The sequence below is a fragment of the Lolium perenne genome, chromosome 7, assembly GCF_019359855.2.
Source record: "Lolium perenne isolate Kyuss_39 chromosome 7, Kyuss_2.0, whole genome shotgun sequence".
In the NCBI taxonomy this organism is placed as follows: Eukaryota; Viridiplantae; Streptophyta; class Magnoliopsida; order Poales; family Poaceae; genus Lolium; species Lolium perenne.
This window is the reverse complement of record NC_067250.2, coordinates 62,388,475-62,409,906: the sequence shown is the minus strand read 5'-3', so window position 1 is coordinate 62,409,906 and position 21,432 is coordinate 62,388,475.

The following is a 21,432-nucleotide window of genomic DNA, read 5'->3' as shown; positions in this document are numbered from 1 at the left end:
TCGATTCCATGTTTGTTAGCTAGATCTGGGTATGCTAATTAAGCTGCGTGCAGCGTGCGTGTCGGCCTACGGTGATTCGGAATTAGCACTTGAAATTCGTTTGAGATTCACATGTGAGTTACTACCATCATTTTTACTCGCTGAGGTAATTGTTGTTTTCTTTTTGAGTAAAATAGATGGTGGGTATTCGAGAGGTTTCACCGGTGTGGATGGCGTGATGTATTTGATGACGTGGAGATCTGTGGACCCCATCCGTCAGTCGACGTGGCAACACGTTGACTGGTCCAACTGAGCGTTTTTGCGCAAAGTCGATGTCGCGGGGGCTCCTCGGTAATGCCCACCATGAGGGGCTTAGGGTTGATGGAATCCTGCAGGTTAGCACGAGACATCGAATACCAAACAAACAGAAGGCAAAATTTACCCATGTTTGGGACCCTTGTTGAGGGCTGCTGCTTATCCGATCTTAATTATCGACGAAAAAGGTTACAATGGGGCAGTCGATAGACTGTGTGGTGGTGGTATCTCCTAGGGGCAATGTTTCCAGGGTTTGCTGTATGCGAGATTGTGAGGGGTCTCCGCCAGCATGCCCTCTCATGGCCTTTATATAGGAGGCCAGGTCCCGAGAGTCATCCACGGTTTGACTAGATTTACAACAAGATCTAATCTATCTTTTCCTTATGCGATGTTTCCTTGCCTTTTCTGTCAAGAATTCGCCTCCTTCTTTCTTTCTATTACTGCAACCGACGTATTAGTCCTTCATGGGTTGCAGTGTTCTTCGTGGGCCCCTGTGGGGCTAGAGGAGGTAGGCTAATGTTTGGTACCTGAAAGGTAATGCCCACATCAGTAGCCCCCGAGTGACTGGCCGAAGTAAGACTTCGGGCAGGGGCTAAAGTTGCCATCATCTGAGTGTCTTGATTATCCAAAGAGTGCTAAATTTTGTGCTTGACGTAGAGCCGAAATTTTATCTTTTATCGGGTGCGCGGGGATCACTTTCGTTGTATATTTATACATTTTCCAGCACTAACCTATTGACAAGATGCCATAGTGCTAGTTCCCTATTTTCTGCTGTTTTGTATTTCAGAAAAGTTGTACAGGAAATATTCTCAGAATTGGACGAAACAAAAGCCGAAGATCTTATTCTTCTGTAATGAAGACGAAGTCCGGAGGAGAGACGAAGGGGGGTCACAGGGTGGCCAGACCATGCCAAGGCGCGGCCTGGCCCGCGCCTAGGTGTGGTATGGGGCCACCAGGCCTCCACCGACCTCGCCCTTCCGCCTATAAATACCTCCCGACGCAAAAATCCTAAATATACAAGCCTCCGTTCCAGAAAAGTTCCATCGCGGCCACCATTGTCCAGAGAAGATTCGGGGGACAGAAGTCTCTATTCCGGCAAGCTACTGGGATGGGGAATTGCCCCCGGAGCCATGTCCATCGAATCCACCGCCATCTCCATCGCTGTTGCTGACTCCTACGATGAGGTTCTCCCCCAAGGCTGAGGATCTACCGGTAGCTATGTGGTTTATCTCTCTCTCCCATGGTGTGATCTTTATGTGATCATGAGCTTTGTAATCTAGATGTCGTTATGCTATTCAAGTGGATTTTACTTATGTGATCTCCGGAGACTCCTTGTCCCACGTGTGTAAAGGTGACGGTGTGTCCACCGTGTGGGTCTCTTAGGCTATACTCCCTCCATTCCTATATATAGGCCATATAGTTTTTTGTGAAAAATTCCATAATATAAGGTTTATTGCGTTGCCCTACTTGTATGGATAATATTTTTGGAGATTTGATTAGGTTTACTTATCTTATGCAAAGTCCTCTATTAGCTCACGACAATTACTTACGGTTAACCCTAGCTAAACATGGTGTAATTTTTCCTAAATATGCGTTTCTTAATTTCCGTGCCAGAAATTATATGGCTTATATTTAGGACCGGAGGGAGTATTTCATAGAATACTTGTTCATTGAATTATGATTTGAGTTGGATGCCTCTATGAAATTTTGGTATGTTAGTACCTCCTATGAATGCTCAAAGTAATGGAGTGGGGTGTTCACTAGTACTTGGGAATACATCTTTAAGGTTTGCTTTTGCAGCCCTACGCAATGAATTAGTGTTCGTTATCCAACCAAAGAGTAGTTCAGAATAGCATAGTGAAGTGTGATGGCGCGTGATGCACACGTCCGTTGGGAACCCCAAGAGGAAGGTGTGATGCGCACAGCAGCAAGTTTTCCCTCAGAAAGAAACCAAAGTTATAGAACCAGTAGGAGATGAAGGCCACATGAAGGTTGTTGGTGAAGGAGTGTAGTGCGGCGCAACACCAGGGATTCCGTCGCCAACGTGGAACCTGCACAACACAATCAAAATACTTTGCCCCAACTTAACAGTGAGGTTGTCAATCTCACCGGCTTGCTGTAAACAAAGGATTAAACGTATGGTGTGGAGAATGATGTTTGTTTGCAAAGAATAACATAGAACAATGATTGCAGTAGATTGTATTTCAGATGTAAAAGAATGGACCGGGGTCCACAGTTCACTAGTGGTGTCTCTCCAATAAGAAATAGCATGTTGGGTGAACAAATTACAATTGGGCAATTGACAAATAGAGAGAGCATAGCAATGCACATACATATCATGATGACTAATATGAGATTTACTTAGGGCATTACGACAAAGAACATAGACCGCTATCCAGCATGCATCTATGCCTAAAAAGTCCACCTTCGGGTTAGCATCTGCACCCCTTCTAGTATTAAGTTGCAAACAACAGACAATTGCATTAAGTACTGTGCGTAATGTAAACAATACAAATATCCTTAGACAAAGCATTGTTGTTTTATCCCTAGTGGCAACAGCACATCCATAACCTTAGAAATTTCTGTCACTGTCCCAGATTCAATGGAGGCATGAACCCACTATCGAGCATAAATACTCCCTCTTGGAGTTACAAGTATCAACTTGGCCAGAACCTCTACTAGCAACGGAGAGCATGCAAGATCATAAACAACACATATATGATAGATCAATAATCAACTTGACATAGTATTCCATATTCATCGGATCCCAACAAACACAACATGTAGCATTACAAATAGATGATCTTGATCATGATAGGCAGCTCACAAGATCTAAACATGATAGCACAAGAGGAGAAGACAACCATCTAGCTACTGCTATGGACCCATAGTCCAAGGATGAACTACTCACGCATCAGTCCGGAGGCGAGCATGGTGATGTAGAGCCCTCCGGTGATGATTCCCCTCTCCGGCAGGGTGCCGGAGGCGATCTCCTGAATCCCCCGAGATGGGATTGGCGGCGGCGGCGTCTCTGGAACTTTTCTCGTATCGTGGCTCTCGGTACTAGGGTTTTCGCGATGGAGAGAATATATAGGCGAAGGGGCAGAGTCGGGGGACGCTCGAGGGGCCCACCCCATAGGGCGGCGCGGCCAGGGGTGGGGCCCCCCTAGGGTGTGGCCGCCTCGACGCCCCTCTTCGTCTCCTCTTCGGACTTCTGGAAGGCTCCGTGGAAAATAAGACCGTGGGCTTTTGTTTCGTCCAATTCCGAGAATATTTCCTGTGTAGGATTTCTGAAACCAAAAACAGCAGAAAACAGGAACTGGCGCTTCGGTATCTTGTTAATAGGTTAGTGCCGGAAAATGCATAAAAATAATATAAAGTGTATATAAAACATGTGAGTATTGTCATAAAACTAGCATGGAACATAAGAAATTATAGATACGTTTGAGATGTATCAAGCATCCCCAAGCTTAGTTCCTACTCGCCCTCGAGTAGGTAAACGATAACAAGGATAATTTCTGAAGTGACATGCTACTATCATAATCTTGATCAATACTATTGTAAAGCATATGAGATGAATGAAGTGATTCAAAGCAATGGTAAAGATAATGACTAAACAACTGAATCATATAGCAAAGACTTTTCATGAATAGTACTTTCAAGACAAGCATCAATAAGTCTTGCATAAGAGTTAACTCATAAAGCAATAGATTCTTAATAGAAGGTTTTGAAGCAATACAAGGGAAGATATAAGTTTCAGCAGTTGCTTTCAACTTCAACATGTATATCTCATGGATAATTGTCAACACAAGTAATATGATGAAAGCAAATAAGCAAGTATCTAGGAATCAATGCACACAGTTGACACAAGTGTTTGCTTCTAAGATAGAAAGAAGTAGGTAAACTGACTCAACATAAAGTGAAAGAAAGGCCCTTCGTAGAGGGAAGCAGGGATTACTTATGTGCTAGAGCTTTTTATTTTGAAAACATGGAAACAATTTTGTCAACGGTAGTAATAATTCATATGTGTTATGCATAAAACATCCTATAAGTTGCAAGCCTCATGCATCGAATACCAATAGTGCTCGCACCTTGTCCCAATTACCTCAGATTTCCATGGATTATCATTGCATTACATATGTTTCAACCAAGTGTCACAAAGGGGTACCTCTATGCCACATGTACAAAGGTCCAAGGAGATAGATCGCATTTGATTTCTCGTTTTTGATAAATCTCAACTTGAGGACATCCGTACCGGGACAACATAGAAAACAGATAATGGACTCCTCTTTAATGCTTAAGCATTCAACAACAGTTAATATTCTCATAAGAGATTTGAGGATTAATGTCCAAGCTGAAACTTCCACCATGATACATGGCTTTGGTTGGCGGCCCAATGTTCTTCTCTAACAATATGCATACTCAAATCATTTAATCATGACAAATCACCCTTACTTCAGACAAGACGAACATGCATAGCAACTCACATGATATTCAACAAAAGTGTAACAGTTGATGGCGTCCCCAGAAACATGGTTACCGCTCAACAAGCAACTTATAAGAAATAAGATACATAAGCGACATATTCTTTACCACAATAGTTTTTAAGCTACTTTCCCATGAGCTATATATTGCAAAGACAAGGAATGAAATTTTAAAGGCAGCACGCAAGCAATTTACTTGGAATGGCAGAGAAATACTACATAGTAGGTAGTTATGGTGGACACAAATGGCATAGGTTTTGGCTCAAGGTTTTGGATGCACGAGAAGCATTCCCTCTCAGTACAAGGCTTTGGCTAGCAAGGTTGTTTGAAGCAAACACAAGTATGAACCGGTACATCAAAACTTACATAAGAACATATTGCAAGCATTATAAGACTCTACACTGTCTTCCTTGTTGTTCAAACACTCTTACCAGAAAATATCTAGACTTTAGAGAGACCAATCATGCAAACCAAATTTCAACAAGCTCTACAGTAATTCTCCACTAATAGGTTCAAACTACATGATGCAAGAGCTTAAACATGATCTACTTGAGAACTCAAAACAATTGCCAAGTATCAAATTATTCAAGATAATATACCAATTACCACATGAAGCATTTTCTGTTTCCAACCAAATAGCAATGAACGAAGCAGTTTTCAACCTTCGCCATGAACATTAAAAGTAAAGCTAAGAACACCAGTGTTCATATGAACAAGCGGAGCGTGTCTCTCTCCCACACAAGGAATGCTAGGATCCGAATTTATTCAAACACAAACAAAAATAAAAACATACAGACGCTCCAAGTAAAGCACATAAGATGTGACGGAATAAAAATATAGTTTCACTAGAGGTGACCTGATAAGTTGTTGATGAAGAAGGGGATGCCTTGGGCATCCCCAAGCTTAGATTCTTGAGTCTTCTTGAAATATGCAGGGATGAACCACGGGGGCATCCCCAAGCTTAGAATTTTCACTCTTCTTGATCGTATTATATCATCCTCCTCTCTTGACCCTTGAAAACTTCCTCCACACCAAACTCAAAACAATCTTATTAGAGGGTTAGTGCATAATCAAAAATTCACATGTTCAGAGAGGACACAATCATTCCTAACACTTCTGGACATTACCCAAAGCTACTGAAAGGTAATGGAGCAAAGAAATTCACTCAACACAGTAAAAGAGGCAATGTGAAATAAAAGGCAGAATCTGTCAAAACAGAACAGTCCGTAAAGACGAATTTTTTAGAGGCACTTAACATGCTCAGATGAAGAAGCTCAAATTGAATGAAATTTGCGTACATATCTGAGGATCTCTCATGATTTTTCGCAGATTTTTCTGAGTTTCCTACAGAGAGATCTACTCAAATTCGTGACAGTTAGAAATCTGTTTCTGCACAGAAATCCAAATCTAGTATCAACCTTACTATCAAAGACTTTACTTGGCACAACAATGCAATAAAGTAAAGATAAGGAGAGGTTGCTACAGTAGTAACAACTTCCAAGACACAAATATAAAACAAAAATTGCAGAAATAAAATAATGGGTTGTCTCCCATAAGCGCTTTTCTTTAACGCCTTTCAGCTAGGCGCAGAAAGTGTAAATCAAGTAACATCAAGAGATGAAGCATCAACATCATGATTTTCCTTAAAAACACAACTTGTCACAATAGGTATCTTAGATGCTCCATTATCTAAATTTCCCATAGTGGTACTAAGGGCTTTATCAGTTTTGGGCTTATAATAGTTCTTTGGCTTAGGCACCTTAGAGACATACATGAACTTTTGCTCCTTACCCACATAAGCTTTCTCCTTAAACTTAAGAGAAGAAAAAGTTGAACCCAAGGTTCCCATAGCTTCTTCAAGTTCACCAATCCTATGGGTTTGATTATCATGGATAGCACAAGTTTCTAAGACATGAATTCTTTCATTAATTCCTCCTAGAGATTTGTCAAGTTTATCAGTGTTATCAAGTAATATTCCCAATTTAGTCTCAACACTTGGAAGATTTTTCTCTATGGCCTCCAACTTTTTCATGACATCTTCAAGAGAGATTTCAGTTTTAGCTTCATTAACAGGTGGTATTCCAACTAGACTCTCAATAATGCAACTAGCTTCTAAAGCATGAGTGCCTAGGAAATTACCTCCCGCAGGTGTATCAAGAACATACCTATTCCAGCTAGAGATACCAACATAAAAGTTCCTAAGGAGGATAATAGTGGAGTATTTCTTAGTGCACCTATGATGAGCATCACTAATTCTATACCAAGCATCTTTAAAACTTTCTCCCCCTTGTTGCTTAAACGAACGAACTTCAACTTCAGGATTACTCATTTTAGCAATAATAAAATTAGGTAAAGCAAACTAAATTAAGTAAAGTAAATGCAAGTAACTAATTTTTTTGTGTTTTTGATATAAAGAAAGCAAACAAAACAGAAAATAAAGTAAAGTAAAGCAAGACAATAAACAAAGTAAAGAGATTGGATGTGAGAGACTCCCCTTGCAGCGTGTCTTGATCTCCCCGGCAACGGCGCCAGAAAACAGTCTTGATGGCGCGTGATGCACACGTCCGTTGGGAACCCCAAGAGGAAGGTGTGATGCGCACAGCAGAAAGTTTTCCCTCAGAAAGAAACCAAGGTTATCGAACCAGTAGGAGATGAAGGCCACGTGAAGGTTGTTGGTGAAGGAGTGTAGTGCGGCGCAACACCAGGGATTCCGGCGCCAACGTGAAACCTGCACAACACAATCAAAATACTTTGCCCCAACTTAACAGTGAGGTTGTCAATCTCACCGGCTTGCTGTAAACAAAGGATTAAACGTATGGTGTGGAGAATGATGTTTGTTTGCAAAGAACAGCAGAGAACAATGATTGCAGTAGATTGTATTTCAGATGTAAAAGAATGGACCGGGGTCCACAGTTTACTAGTGATGTCTCTCCAATAAGAAATAGCATGTTGGGTGAACAAATTACAGTTGGGCAATTAACAAATAGAGAGAGCATAGCAATGCACATACATATCATGATGACTAATATGAGATTTACTTAGGGCATTACGACAAAGAACATAGACCGCTATCCAGCATGCATCTCTGCCTAAAAAGTCCACCTTCGTGTTAGCATCCGCACCCCTTCCAGTATTAAGTTGCAAACAACAGATAATTGCATTAAGTACTGTGCGTAATGTAAACAATACAAATATCCTTAGATAAAGCATTGCTGTTTTATCCCTAGTGGCAACAGCACATCCATAACCTTAGAACTTTCTGTCACTGTCCCAGATTCAATGGAGGCATGAACCCACTATCGAGCATAAATACTCCCTCTTGGAGTTACAAGCATCAACTTGGCCAGAGCCTCTACTAGCAACGGAGAGCATGCAATATCATAAACAACACATAGATAATATTGATAATCAACATAACATAGCATTCACTTATTCATCGGATCCCAACAAACACAACATGTAGCATTACAGATAGATGATCTTGATCATGTTAGGCAGCTCACAAGATCCAACAATGATAGCACAATTAGGAGAAGACGACCATCTAGCTACTGCTATGGACCCATAGTCCAGGGGTAGACTACTCACACATCACTCTGGAGGCGACCATGGCGGTGAAGAGTCCTCCGGGAGATGATTCCCCTCTCCGGCAGGGTGCCGGAGGCGATCTCCTGAATCCCCCGGGATGGGATTGGCGGCGGCGGCGTGTCTGGAAGGTTTTTCGTATCGTGGCTCTCGGTACTGGAGTTATTATTGACGAAGGCTTAAATAGGCGGAGGGGGTAGGTTTAGGGGCGACGCGAGGGGCCCACACAACAGGGCCGCGCGGCCAGGGGGTGGGCCGCGCCGCCCTGGCGTGTCGCCGCCTCGTCGCCCCACTTCGTTTCCTCTCCGGTGTTCTGGAAGCTTCGTGGAAAAATAAGATCCTGGGCGTTGATTTCGTCCAATTCCGAGAATATTTCCTTACTAGGATTTCTAAAACCAAAAACAGCAGAAAACAGCAATTGACTCTTCGGCATCTCATTAATAGGTTACTGCCGGAAAATGCATAAATATGACATAAAGTATGCATAAAACATGTAGGTATTATCAATAAAGTGGCATGGAACATAAGAAATTATCGATACGTTGGAGACGTATCAGCGCTTCGGCATCTTGTTAATAGGTTAGTGCCGGAAAATGCATAAAAATGATATAAAGTGTATATAAAACATGTGAGTATTGTCATAAAACTAGGATGGAACATAAGAAATTATAGATACGTTCGAGACGTATCAAAGTGCTTATATTTATATTTCCTTTATGATATCATTGTTGAGAGTGACCACTAGGGAAAGTATGATCCCTAGGCCTTGTTTCGAAGCATCAAAACACCGTTTATTTACTGTTTTACTACATATTTACTTGCTATCATATTTATTTCTGATTATTATTACCACTCATATTCATCCATGTCACTTGCATGTTACTATCTCTTCGCCGAACTAGTGCACCTATACATCTGACAAGTGTATTGGGTGTGTTGGGGACACAAGAAACTTCTTATATCGTAATTGCAGGGTTGCTTGAGAGGGATACCTTTGACCTATACCTCCCTGAGTTCGATAAACCTTGGGTGATCCACTTAAGGGGAAACTTGCTGCTGTTCTACAAACCTCTGCGCTTGGAGGCCCAACACTGTCTACACGAATAGAAGCGTGCGTAGACATCAACAATCATCACAGAGAATTAATACCAAGTCATAGTATTTGTTCTTAGTTTACAAATTTGTGCCTTAGCCTATGCATCATTGGCTAGGCTAAGATAACAAGCCTATATATGTTCTTATCAGTGTAATTGTCCAACATCAAGCCAACCAAGTAGTACATAGCCACAACAAAGCCACATCTTGCGATGAGGCATGACTACTGCCAACTTCAAACCAGTAGCTACTGCCAACTTGTCAGCATGAGCATCATTTCATGAATTTAAACCAGTAGCTTTACAGCAACCATAACATTTTTATTTTCATTTGCATTTAAACTAGTAGCAAAGTATAACAAAGTATCCCAGGCAACATATACAGGAAGCTAACCCTATATCTAAGAATTGCTTAACCAAAACTTCTCATTTGCTTATGTGCTCCATTGTTCAAAACTATGCGTGCTCCTAGGAATACACTAGACCAAAGGTTCACATACCAATTCTTGCTCCCTGAACAAGTAATGGGAAAAAAATGAAGACACATGCAGACATATTTAGTTCTTAGGTGCATAATTAAATTCCATACATGTTAAAACTTGAGAAAGATTTCAGTTTTTCATATCCTGCTTGTGAGCTCATAGGTGAACTTGATGATTAGGCTTCCCTTTTGAAATTTTACAGCCAAATGCATCATGTGAGTAGTTACATAAACTGGAGAGGAAATCATGGATGACCCTACCGACGACAAATTTGTCGGCAACTACTCAAGCAGAGGGTTTACATGCATGCAGATCAAATCGCGCGACAAGGACGGGGTGGAATGGAGCACTAGGGTCTAGGGTTTGGTGTGTGCTTACTCACTGCACTGCCGATGGCGCACATCTAGTGGATGCGTTTCGACCACCTATCGCCCACCACGCCTCGACCGCCCATCCCCATGCTGTCGCCGCTGGTGATGCTACTGCAGGCCGCGCGCGCACGGTGGCAAAAGCAGCAATGGCGAGGGGGGAAGGGGAGGGAGATGGCGTACCGGCTGTTGGAGACATCGGAGAAGAGGGCAAGGGAGATGCTGCGGCTGCTGGCTCGTTGCAGAAGGAGGCAACGCCGTCCGCATTCTCGCCTCCACATCGCCATAGCCGGGTAGGGGACTGGGGGATTTGTGAGGGGGTGCGGCGTACGGGCAGATATAAGGACTAGGGAGCACCTTATTTTTGTGGCGCATCTTTCTTGGTGCGCCATAGAATCTCTTGTTTCTGTGGTGCACCCTGGTTGGTGCGCCACCGAATTTCTTATTTCTGTGGCGCACATGGTCCGGTGCGCCACAGAAATAGTGAAACCAATGATTGGGGCTGGCAGGGTGTGGGGGCCACCTTATTTCTGTATCGCATGCCTAGCGGGTGCGCCACAAAAATACGTTATTTCAATGGCGCACCTTGCCTGGTGCGCCACATAAATAGTTTATGTGGCGCACGCAAAACTGGTGTGCCACAAAATAGCATCCCAGCTACAGCTAGTTTCCTACTAGTGTAGCACTCGCATGTTCCCTGAGCCTCTTGAGGAAAACCACTTGCAGCCCCCGAGTATTACCGGGTAAGCTATGATGTGACGAGGAACCAGAGCTCCCGATGGGAGTAATAGTAGCCTACAATGTTGAAGAAGTCACGAATTTTTGTTCGGATAAAAATTATATAGACTGAACCAGAAGTTTTATTCATAATATGCAACTAGGGTATACATTATTCTGATATTGGCTAACAAGCCTTATTTGAAAAAAAATGAAAGGGCAAAAAGACAAAATCTAAGCAATTGTGCAACGTTCCATGGGCTGTCTTCCACCTGACCTATTGTAGTATTCTTGATGCGATAAGAGCCTCCTGGGATGACTTCAGTTACAATGTAAGGTCCTTCCCATGGAGATTCGAGCTTCAAATGCCCTTTTTATTTTAAGCGTAGCACTAGGTCGCCCACGTCAAAACTTCGAGTTCTCACCCTTCGACTGTGATAATTTTGTATCGCCTGCTGATATACTGCTGTTCTAGCCAAATCAATATCTCGATTTTCATCAACAAGGTCCATGACATCTTGAAGTTCCTGAATAAAGGCTTTTTCATTGTACGCGACGACCCGCGGTGCTTTGAAGCGAACGGCGGCAGGCAGGACAGCTTCGGCTCCGTGCATAAGGAAGAGAGTATACTGTGTTGATCTATTCGGTGTAGTCCGCAAACTCCAAAGTACTGATGGTAACTCTTCAACCCATGCTCTGGCTGCTTTTGTGAGGCGCTTTTTGATGTCATCGCAGATTAGACCATTGATCCTTTTGAACTGCCCATTTGTTTGGGGGTGTGAAACCAATGCAAAACTGAGTTTGATGCCAAGGTCTTCACAAAGTTCATGAAATTCTTTGGACGTAAAGTTAGTTCCATTGTCTGTGATCATGTTGTGTGGTACGCCGAAGCGATAGGTGATCCCTTTGAAGAATTTGACAGTCGTTGTAGCTGTCTGGTTGGTTACTGGTATGGCCTCAATCTACTTGGTGAATTTATAGAATGCTACCAATAGATAGGTATGGCCACCAGGCAATGACTTTGGCATAGGTCCGACCTGGTCGAGTCCACATTGCGCAGAAGGCCATGCCAAGGGTATCGTCATGAGGTCATTAGTAGGGGCATGTGGCTTTGGTGCAAAACGCTGATAGGTTCACACTTCTTGACCAAGTCTCTTGCATCGGCTGGAGCTGTTAGCCAATAAAACCCTGCTTTAAAAGCTTTGGCTATGTGACGCTGTAATGTCCCAGGTTTAGAGACGATCGAGGGGTAGATTTTAGAAAGGGATGTGCACTGCATCATAAATTCTGGGGAAATTTCGCGTTTTTAAAACAAAACTGCATCGAAGGGGGACAAGTTTCTCTCTCGACACCTTACAGGGTTAGGGTTTCGAGAGTGCGATAAACTTGTTTCTCATTCAACTAAGTTAGTGTTTTGAGAAGAGAGGAGAGATATTGCATCACAACTTAAGTTGCATGATTGAATTCAAACTTAAATTGCATGATTGAATTCAAACCTAAGTTGAATTTGAATTTCAAACTCAAACATCAAATGAATATCTCATAATTCAAATTAGAGGTAATTCATTAAAAAATTATAAATAATCAAGATATAAATAGAATAATTATTATATAAAGCTCTATAGAGAAAATTGGAGCTTTATTGATAAACACACAAGATACATTGTCTTTACAATATCCAGAAATGAAATATGAAATATTACAACATTTTACAAGAATTGACAAAATAGAAAAAGAAAAAGAAAGAAAAGTACAATGAAATGATCTAACCTAAACTACAAGCTAGTCTTCATGAGATGCTTGAGCCTGATGATCTTGATCTTCACTTTGATCATCACTTTGATCCCTGCACACAAACAAAGCCAAACACAAGTTATGCCATGTGGCATTGCCACTTGGCAGATTAGCAAAAGAAAATGCAATATGAGAAGATATGATCACAGCTCTGCCGAGCTGATCCTCTCACAGCCCAAGTCCCAAGCCAGGACACACACACAGCCTAACTGCTCACCAGGCAATGTGCATGCTCAACAACACACACAAGCCAGTGAGTCACCAACAAGCTGCAGGCCTTGTTGTCGACCTGAGAGGAAGCAGAAGGCCACATAAAAGCCTCCACAGTAAACCCTAGCCATTTCCATCGACAAGCAGCTGGGTAAGTCCATCAGAAACACAAGAACTCAAGAACAGGAAGAACAGCACTGTTGTTCAACCCGCTCAAACCACCACAGCACCAAATCAAACACCACAGGCTTGCAAGAAGGAGCAGGGCAAGCAAATCAGATAGCACTGAAGAAATCCTCTACACCAACAAATAATCTAGGAGCTGGAGTGAGGTATAAACCAGATCATCCTGAGAAAAACCAAGTTTTTCTCATACATAAGCATACTATGCATCACAGGAGCACAGAAGGGTAGAATACCCTGTTTGTGTCATCATCTGGATACAAAGCCACTTGGTGCAAGCAAATATGGGTAAGGCCAATAGGTAATCATCCTAAGGGAACATCTGTTATGCAAATCAGTGCACAACTAAGGGAATCCAGCAAAGAATGAACTCACAGCCAGCCTAGCCCAACACACTTAGCAGCTATAGCTATCTAGGCCGTCAGACAATAGACAAATTCTTGTCTATATAAATTCTCAACATCAAAAGCCACTGGAAGTCCAGTATTGGATCAAGCCAGTGAGCAATTATCCAATTCCAGCAAGCAATCACACACCATAGCAAGCCACAGAGAGGGGGAGCTACCCATGACAGCATCACAGTGTTGCCAGGGCCACCTCAACCCACAGCCAACACTTGAAACCACCACATCATCACCAGTAGGGTTCATTAGTGGGCTAGGGTACCAACCAGTGGTTGTCATCCAACTAGCCCTAATAAATTTATTGAAATGATCATCACTGAATCCCAGTTCACATCATTCATCCATTTATTAAAGCAAGATAAACAGATAAATGAAACAGACAAGCAATTGATGCACCAGAGCCTTGCAGATGATCCAATGGATCATTGCAAGCATCCACTAATGCTTGAGCAAGCACCAGCACACACAGGCCAAGCCTGAGTGATGCACACACAGCAAAGAGTGAGCATCAGAGAGTCACAGAAGGAAGCACAGTAGTTAAACCTCAAGCAACTGATGATCAGATGATCATCAGAGCTTGCTAGCTCTTGCTACAGATTGCCATAGCCAAGCACAACAACAGGAATTAACCAGCTACTGAAGAAATCCAACCAAACCATAACTGAATAAACAGATACTGAATTAATAACTTTATGATTGTATCCAGAAGCACATCAAAGGCATGATGAACCACTGGATCAAGATACACAAGTAAAGCACATAGCACTAATCACTGGATAGTGCTGTTAAGCCAACAGCAATGCTCAATTGAGCATAACCATGAAATTAAGCACAAATATAACACATCAAAGCACTGGCACTTGCAAATTTGCAAGGAATACACACTGTAATCAAGCCAGGGCAAATCAACTGAATACACTTGATGATTTAACAGCAGTAGCATCAAGGACAATGCCACAGGGATTGAATTAAGTAAGAAATGCAAGCATAAGCAAGCACATAGCATAGGAATTCATGCACAGGATCAGGAATAGCATGGCAAGGCAGTACAACACTAATAATCATGGCAGTAGCAAGGTAGGGCTGCACACAGCAGTAACACAAGCACTGGCATGGTCATGGAGGCAATGGCCAGGGCCAGTGGAGCACAGCAGCGCAAACAGCACAGCAGCAGCACAACAGCATACGTGCTTACGCAGGCTAGCAAGGCACAACAGCAGAGCATCGACACGGCAAGCATCTCTACATGGAGATGCAAGCCAGTGGCGGAGCAAGAAGCAGAAGAGGAGGAGGAAAGAAGAGAGCAGCATAGAGAGGGAGAGGAGGAGGCGATGGTACTCACCAGTGAGGCAGAGCGAAGAGCACGGCCATGGCGGCCATGGCGGCACACGCCGAGGGCACGGCGGCGCCAGGCCAGGCCAAGCCACGGCGGCGCCATGACACCATCACCACCACGGCCAGGCACGGCGGCGCCACGGCATCGGGAGCGTCGGCGGCGACGAGATCGCCACGGCACTCCACGCCAGGCGACCAGAGACGAAGGGGGCGAGACGAGCAGGCGGCGCATCACAAATCGCTGCGGTGGATCTGAAGCGCCGTTGAACGGCGGTTCAGATGCGCCATATCTCGCCGGCGGCGACGGCCGGAGATGGCCGCAACAATTCGGCGAAGACGGCGGCGACACGGGTGTCGCGAGAGCGAGGGTTAGGGTTGCGAGCGAGTGAAGGAGAAGGGGTCGGTGCGACCGACCGAGCCCAAGTGTGGCTCGGGTTAGGGTTAACCACTGGGCCACACTGACATGTGGGCCCAGGGGCAATTGTGTCATTTCACAAATTAATAAAAATGCTGAAACTTTGAAAATCAATAGTAAATGTTTAATAGCTCTAAAAAAATAATTAAAAATATGAAAACCACTCAGTATAAAAAACTCTATCATAATAAAATATGAAATAGATTTTTTGAAGTTAAATAAGAATAAGTTCAAAATTGGATGATTTAAATAATCATTTAAATCACACCTTCTATTTTCAATAATGAAAATAAGTCCATAAATTCTTTTGGACTTTAAAAAACACCTTGACAACTGATATGTCCAAAACGTATCTACTTTCCCGAACACTTTTGCTATTGTTTTGCCTCTAATTTGTGTATTTTGGATACAACTAACACGGACTAATCTTTGTTTTTGCAGAATTGCTCACAGTGTCTTGTTTTTGTGCAGAAATTCAACTTTCGGGAAAATCCTCGGAATTTATATCAATGGGCCTATTTTACCAGAAGACTCAAGGAGCCAGAAGGGCAAGCCAGGTGGAGGCCCGAGGGCCCCACACACCAGGCCGAGACGCGGCCCAGGGGGGGGGCGCGCCGCCCTAGTGTGTGGCCCCCTCGGCTGGCCTCCGAGGCCCCCTCTGGACTACTTAAGGGGTTCGATCTAAAAATCGCGAGGAAGAAATCGAAGTCGCCAGAAACCCTCCATTACGCCGCCACATCGCGAAACTCCGTCTCGGGGACCAGAAACTCCGTTCTGGCACTCCGCCGGGACGGGGAATTGGAGGAGATCATCGCCATCATCATCACCGACGCCTCTCCATAGACCATCCATGTTTCCCCCATCCATGTGTGAGTAATTCCCCCGCTGTAGGCTGAAGGGGATGGTAGAGATTGGATGAGATTGGTCATGTAATAGCATAAGATTGTTAGGGCATAGTGCCTAGTGTCCGTAATTGGTACTTTGATGATATTGTTGCAACTTGTTATGCTTAATGCTTGTCACTAGGGCCCGAGTGCCATGATCTCAGATCTGAACATGTTATTATTTCATCATGATATGCATTGTTTTATGATCTTACCTGCAAGTTGTATACACATGTCGTTGTCCGGAACCAAAGGCCCCGAAGTGACAGAAATCGGGACAACCGGAGGGGATGGCGGTGATGTGAGGATCACATGTGTTCACGGAGTGTTAATGCTTTGCTCCGGTACTCTATTAAAAGGAGTACCTTAATATCCAGTAGATTCCCTAGAGGCCCGGCTGCCACCGGCTGGTAGGACAAAAGATGTTGTGCAAGTTTCTCATTGCGAGCACGTACGACTATATATGGAACACATGCCTATGGATTGCTTTGTACTTGGACACCGCTTTATTATTATCTGCAAATGCCCTGCTTTGATTGTTACATGAGTTTCTCTCATCCATGCAACGCCCGTCATCCATCTCTGTGCCTACAGTATTTTAATCCTCATTGTTTACTAAAATCACTACTCATTGTCTTTGTTACTCTGTCTTGTTATTTCACTATCTTTGCATCGCTATAAATCACATTAATGATAAACTCTTGCGAGCAAGTCTGTTTCTGTGTGCAGCTGAATTGACAACTCCGCTGTTAAGGCTTTCAAGTATTCTTTGTCTCCCCTTGTGTCGAATCAATAAATTGGGTTTTACTTCCCGCGAAGACTGCCGCGATCCCCTATACTTGTGGGTTATCAAGACTGTTTTCTGGCGCCGTTGCCGGGGAGCATAGCTTTATTTGGAGGTTCACTTGGATTGGTATTGTTCACTGCAAATTCTCTATCATGGGTAAATCTCGCGATCCTAAAGTCGCCATATTACCATCCACTACAAGAAAAGGTACAACTCTGAGTACCTCTGCTACTCTTGATTCACCATCTGTGATAAGTCAACTTGTTTCACCGCCGCAAGCTTCACTTGTCGGTACTTCACTGAATCTGAAAACTCTCATAATATTGATAATGTTTCGTTGTGCTTGATGATAGTGGTTCATTGGGATCTTTTCTAGATGCTACAATTGCTAGGTCTAGACAAATTGAAAATGCTGAAACTCCTAATGAAAATGTCGCTACACCGTTAATTCACCCGAACTTGATTATTCTAGTGATGATCCTGATGAGGATTATGTGGAGCTTAATGATGATTTTATTAATAGATGCAATGCAACTGCTGATGCAAGAAAAATTAAAAAGTTTCTCGCACAATATACTGTTAGACATAAGCTATCTCCTGATCCTAAATTTGCCACATCTCCTATATGCATTAAGGATAAAGATTATGATTTTTCTCTCGATCTATCTCATATAGCTATTGTTGAGAAAACACCCTTTTGTGGTACTGAAAAAGAAAGTGCTGTAGAACACATGAATGAACTTTCTTCAATGAGTAGCTTGTTTTCTGATGATGTTAAGATGCGTACTTATTTCGTTGCTAAAATTTTTCCTTTCTCATTAAAGGATGATGCTAAAACTTTGTATAATAATTTGCCTCCTGGTTCTATTAAAAGTCCAGGTGATTTGCTTGATGTTTTCTTTCGGAAATACTTTCCCGCTAGTGCTCAACATCTTGCTTACGTAAAATTTATAGCTTTGACCAGGAAGATGGAGAGAAATTGCCTGAAGCGTGGGCAAGATTTTGCTCTCTTATCAGGGCTCGACCTAGACATGATTTGGAAAAGCATGATTTACTTGATATATTCTATAGTGGACTAACCGTTGAGTCTAGAGCATATTTGGATAGTTGTGCTGGTTGTGTTTTCAGGAAAAGAACTCCAGTGGTTGAAGAATTATTGGCTAAAATAGGCCGTAATCATGATGATTGGAATACACCTGAACCAACTCCGACGCCAATATTGAAGAAGAGGGGTTTAATTAAATTGAATAATTAAGATATGAGGGAAGCCAAGAAGTCTCTCTATGAGAAAGGTATTAAATCCGAAGATGTGAAGAATCTACCTCCCATAGAAGATATATGTGAGATAATTCCCCCTTCATCCATGATTGAGGTAAACTCCCTTCAACGCTTTACTAGGAAAGATATTCCGTATCCGAAACATCCTGCTCAATGCTTAGATGAGTTTGATAATTATATTGTTAAGCAAGAAAATTTTAATATGAGAGTAGAGAATCATCTAATGGAAAATTCTCAAGCTATTAGCAATTTGCATGATATTGTGGAGAGAACCTCCAATGATGTTAAGATGCTTGTTAAACATTTTCAAATGGTTCAAACTCAAATTGATCAACTCACTAAAGTGCAAAATGACTTGTTAAAAAATAATTCTAAAGAGAAACATGCTTATGAAGTAACAACTAGAGGCGGTGTCTCTACCCAGGATCCTCTATATCCTGAAGGGCATCCCAAAAGAGTTGAACAAGATTCTCAACGAATTGAAACTAGTGCTCCTTCTAAGAAAAAGAAGAAGAAACATAAAAATGTTGTAGAATCCTCTAAACCTGTTAATTATCCTAATAGTATTTCTATTTCCGATGCTGAAACTGAAAGTGGTAATGAACATGATAATGATAATGATAATGATAAGAATGATGCTTCTGATAAAGAAGAAGTTGAAGATGAACCTGAAAAGCATGCTAAAAATGAAAAGTATACTAAAGAAGATTTTATTGCTAAGAAACATGGTAATGAAAGAGAACCTTGGATTCAAAAGCAAATGTCTTTTCCTGCTAAGAAACTAAAATCAAAGGAAGAAGAACACTATAATAAATTTTATGATTGGATGAAACCCTTATTCTTGCAAATCCCTTTGACTGATGCTATTAAATTGCCTCCATATTCAAAGTATATGAAAGATATTGTCACTAACAAAAGGAAATCCCCAATGAGGAGATTTTCACTATGCTTGCTAATTACTCTTTCAATGGCAAAGTTCCAAAGAAGTTGGGCGACCCAGGTATACCTACTATTCCTTGTTCTATTAAGAATAATTATGTTAGAACTGCTCTATGTGATTTGGGAGCCGGTGTTAGTGTTATGCCTTTTTCTCTTTATAAGAGACTTTATCTAGATAAGTTGATACCTACTGATATATCTTTGCAAATGGCTGATAAATCTACTGCTATTCCTGTTGGTATATGTGAGGATGTTCCTGTTCAAGTTACTAATAACTGCTTGATATTAACTGATTTTGTTGTGTTGGAAATGCCTGAAGATGATAATATGTCTATTATTCTTGGGAGACCTTTTCTTAACACCGCAGGGGCTGTTATTGATTGCAATAAAGGAAAAGTTACTTTCAATGTTGATGATAAGGAGCATACCATCTATTTCCCCAAGAGGATTGATAAAGTATGTGGAGTTAATACTATTTCTAATGTGAGAACTATCAAAGTGGGAACTATTGATTGTCCTATATATGAGCCTAAGGAAGGTTATCAAAATCTTATGATTGGATCCATATCAATACAATTCAAGGTAACATGATTGATTTGAAGTTTATTTCTTCTTATGCTATGTAAAATTTATTTGGTGGCAAGACTTGATCAACCTTGTTAACAAATACTTTTTATATGCATAGAGGAGGTAAACAACATTTCTTTCTTCCTCCACTTGTTCTACTTGCTGTAGCACTTTTGTTTTGCAAAGTTCCTTAGTTGTATAGAGATTTCAAAAAATTTCCTGGCCAGTAATAATAAACTTAATACTCAGAAATGTGCATTTTTCAAAGTTTTCAAAAATTCACAAAAATTATACCGTTGGTCCTATTTTTTGAAGATGCACCTGGGAGCACCTGGGGATGACCAGTGGGGCACCCCAGGGTGGCACCCCACAGGCCGGCGCGGCCTGGAAGGGGGGCGCGCCACCCTGGTGTGTGGGCTCCCCCTTGCCCCACTTCCTTATCTCTTTCTCCCACACTCTTCTCTCTCCCGAAAAAACCAGCACCAGCTTTCTCTCACTCGTGTTTTTGCTCAAGAACTCAAGATTTCTCGATCTCTTTGCTCAGCCCAGATTTCTGTCTGAAATTTGGCACATTTGCTCTCCGGTATGTGACTCCTCCGATTATCCAAGTAGAATTTTGTTTGGTTGAGTATATCTTGAATATTTTGCTGCTGTAGGTAACATGATTAGTGAGCTTGCATTCTTGTTCTAAGTTGTATAAACTAGTTTTGATGCATGATTAGTACTCTAGCAAGTTCCTATAGTAGTTCCCCTCAATTATATGTCACCAAATCAAAATTTATAATGTTTGTTGAAAAATTTCAGAAAAGGAAGATGGATAATTTCAACTTTGGAGAAGTGTTTGAGAGAGAGACGACAAGCACGGGAAGACCCTCTAGGACCGCCACCCGATTCCGGCGATCCTATAATGAGGATGTCATCGCGCCAAGCTTCGAGCCCGAAGAAGACCATGGAGTCCCTAACGCTTCATCTTTCCCATGTTATGACTTTTTGAGCAATGCAGGGTTGCTGGATGATTTCTTGACCCTTGTTAATAAGGCGGGCTTAACCGCCTATATGGGAGACGAAAGGGAGCAATACTTAATGCTCACCAAAATCTTTGTTGAGAGCTTCAAGTTCGACAACAAGCACTATCACCCAACAGTTGCATTCAAGATCTATGGTAATCCTATTACTATGAAATTGGAAGAAATTTGTGTTGCATTGGGTATTGCCCCTGTAGGTACAGCAAGGAAGATTGAGGACAACCCCAGGGTCTTGTTGGAGCTTTATCGAGAGATCACCAATGATGATTGCCGCTCCATTCAGCGTGGCAAGATAAGAAACATCCAACTCCCCGCCATTAAGTATTTTGCCTATTACATTGCTACTAGCATTCTTGGTAGGGAGAACACTAGCAATATTTCTAGCTACCATCTTGCTTTCTTAATTGCTGCACTTACTGGAGAGACACCTTATCATCTTGGTTCTCTTATTGCTCGCCGTTTGACTAACAAGGGGCCTATTTTTGGAGGAATTATTGCATCACGCATTTTAGCACATCTAGAACTTCCTCTTGATCCTACTGATGTGCCATTAACTCCTATGAGGCTTGACATTGCTGCTATGAAGA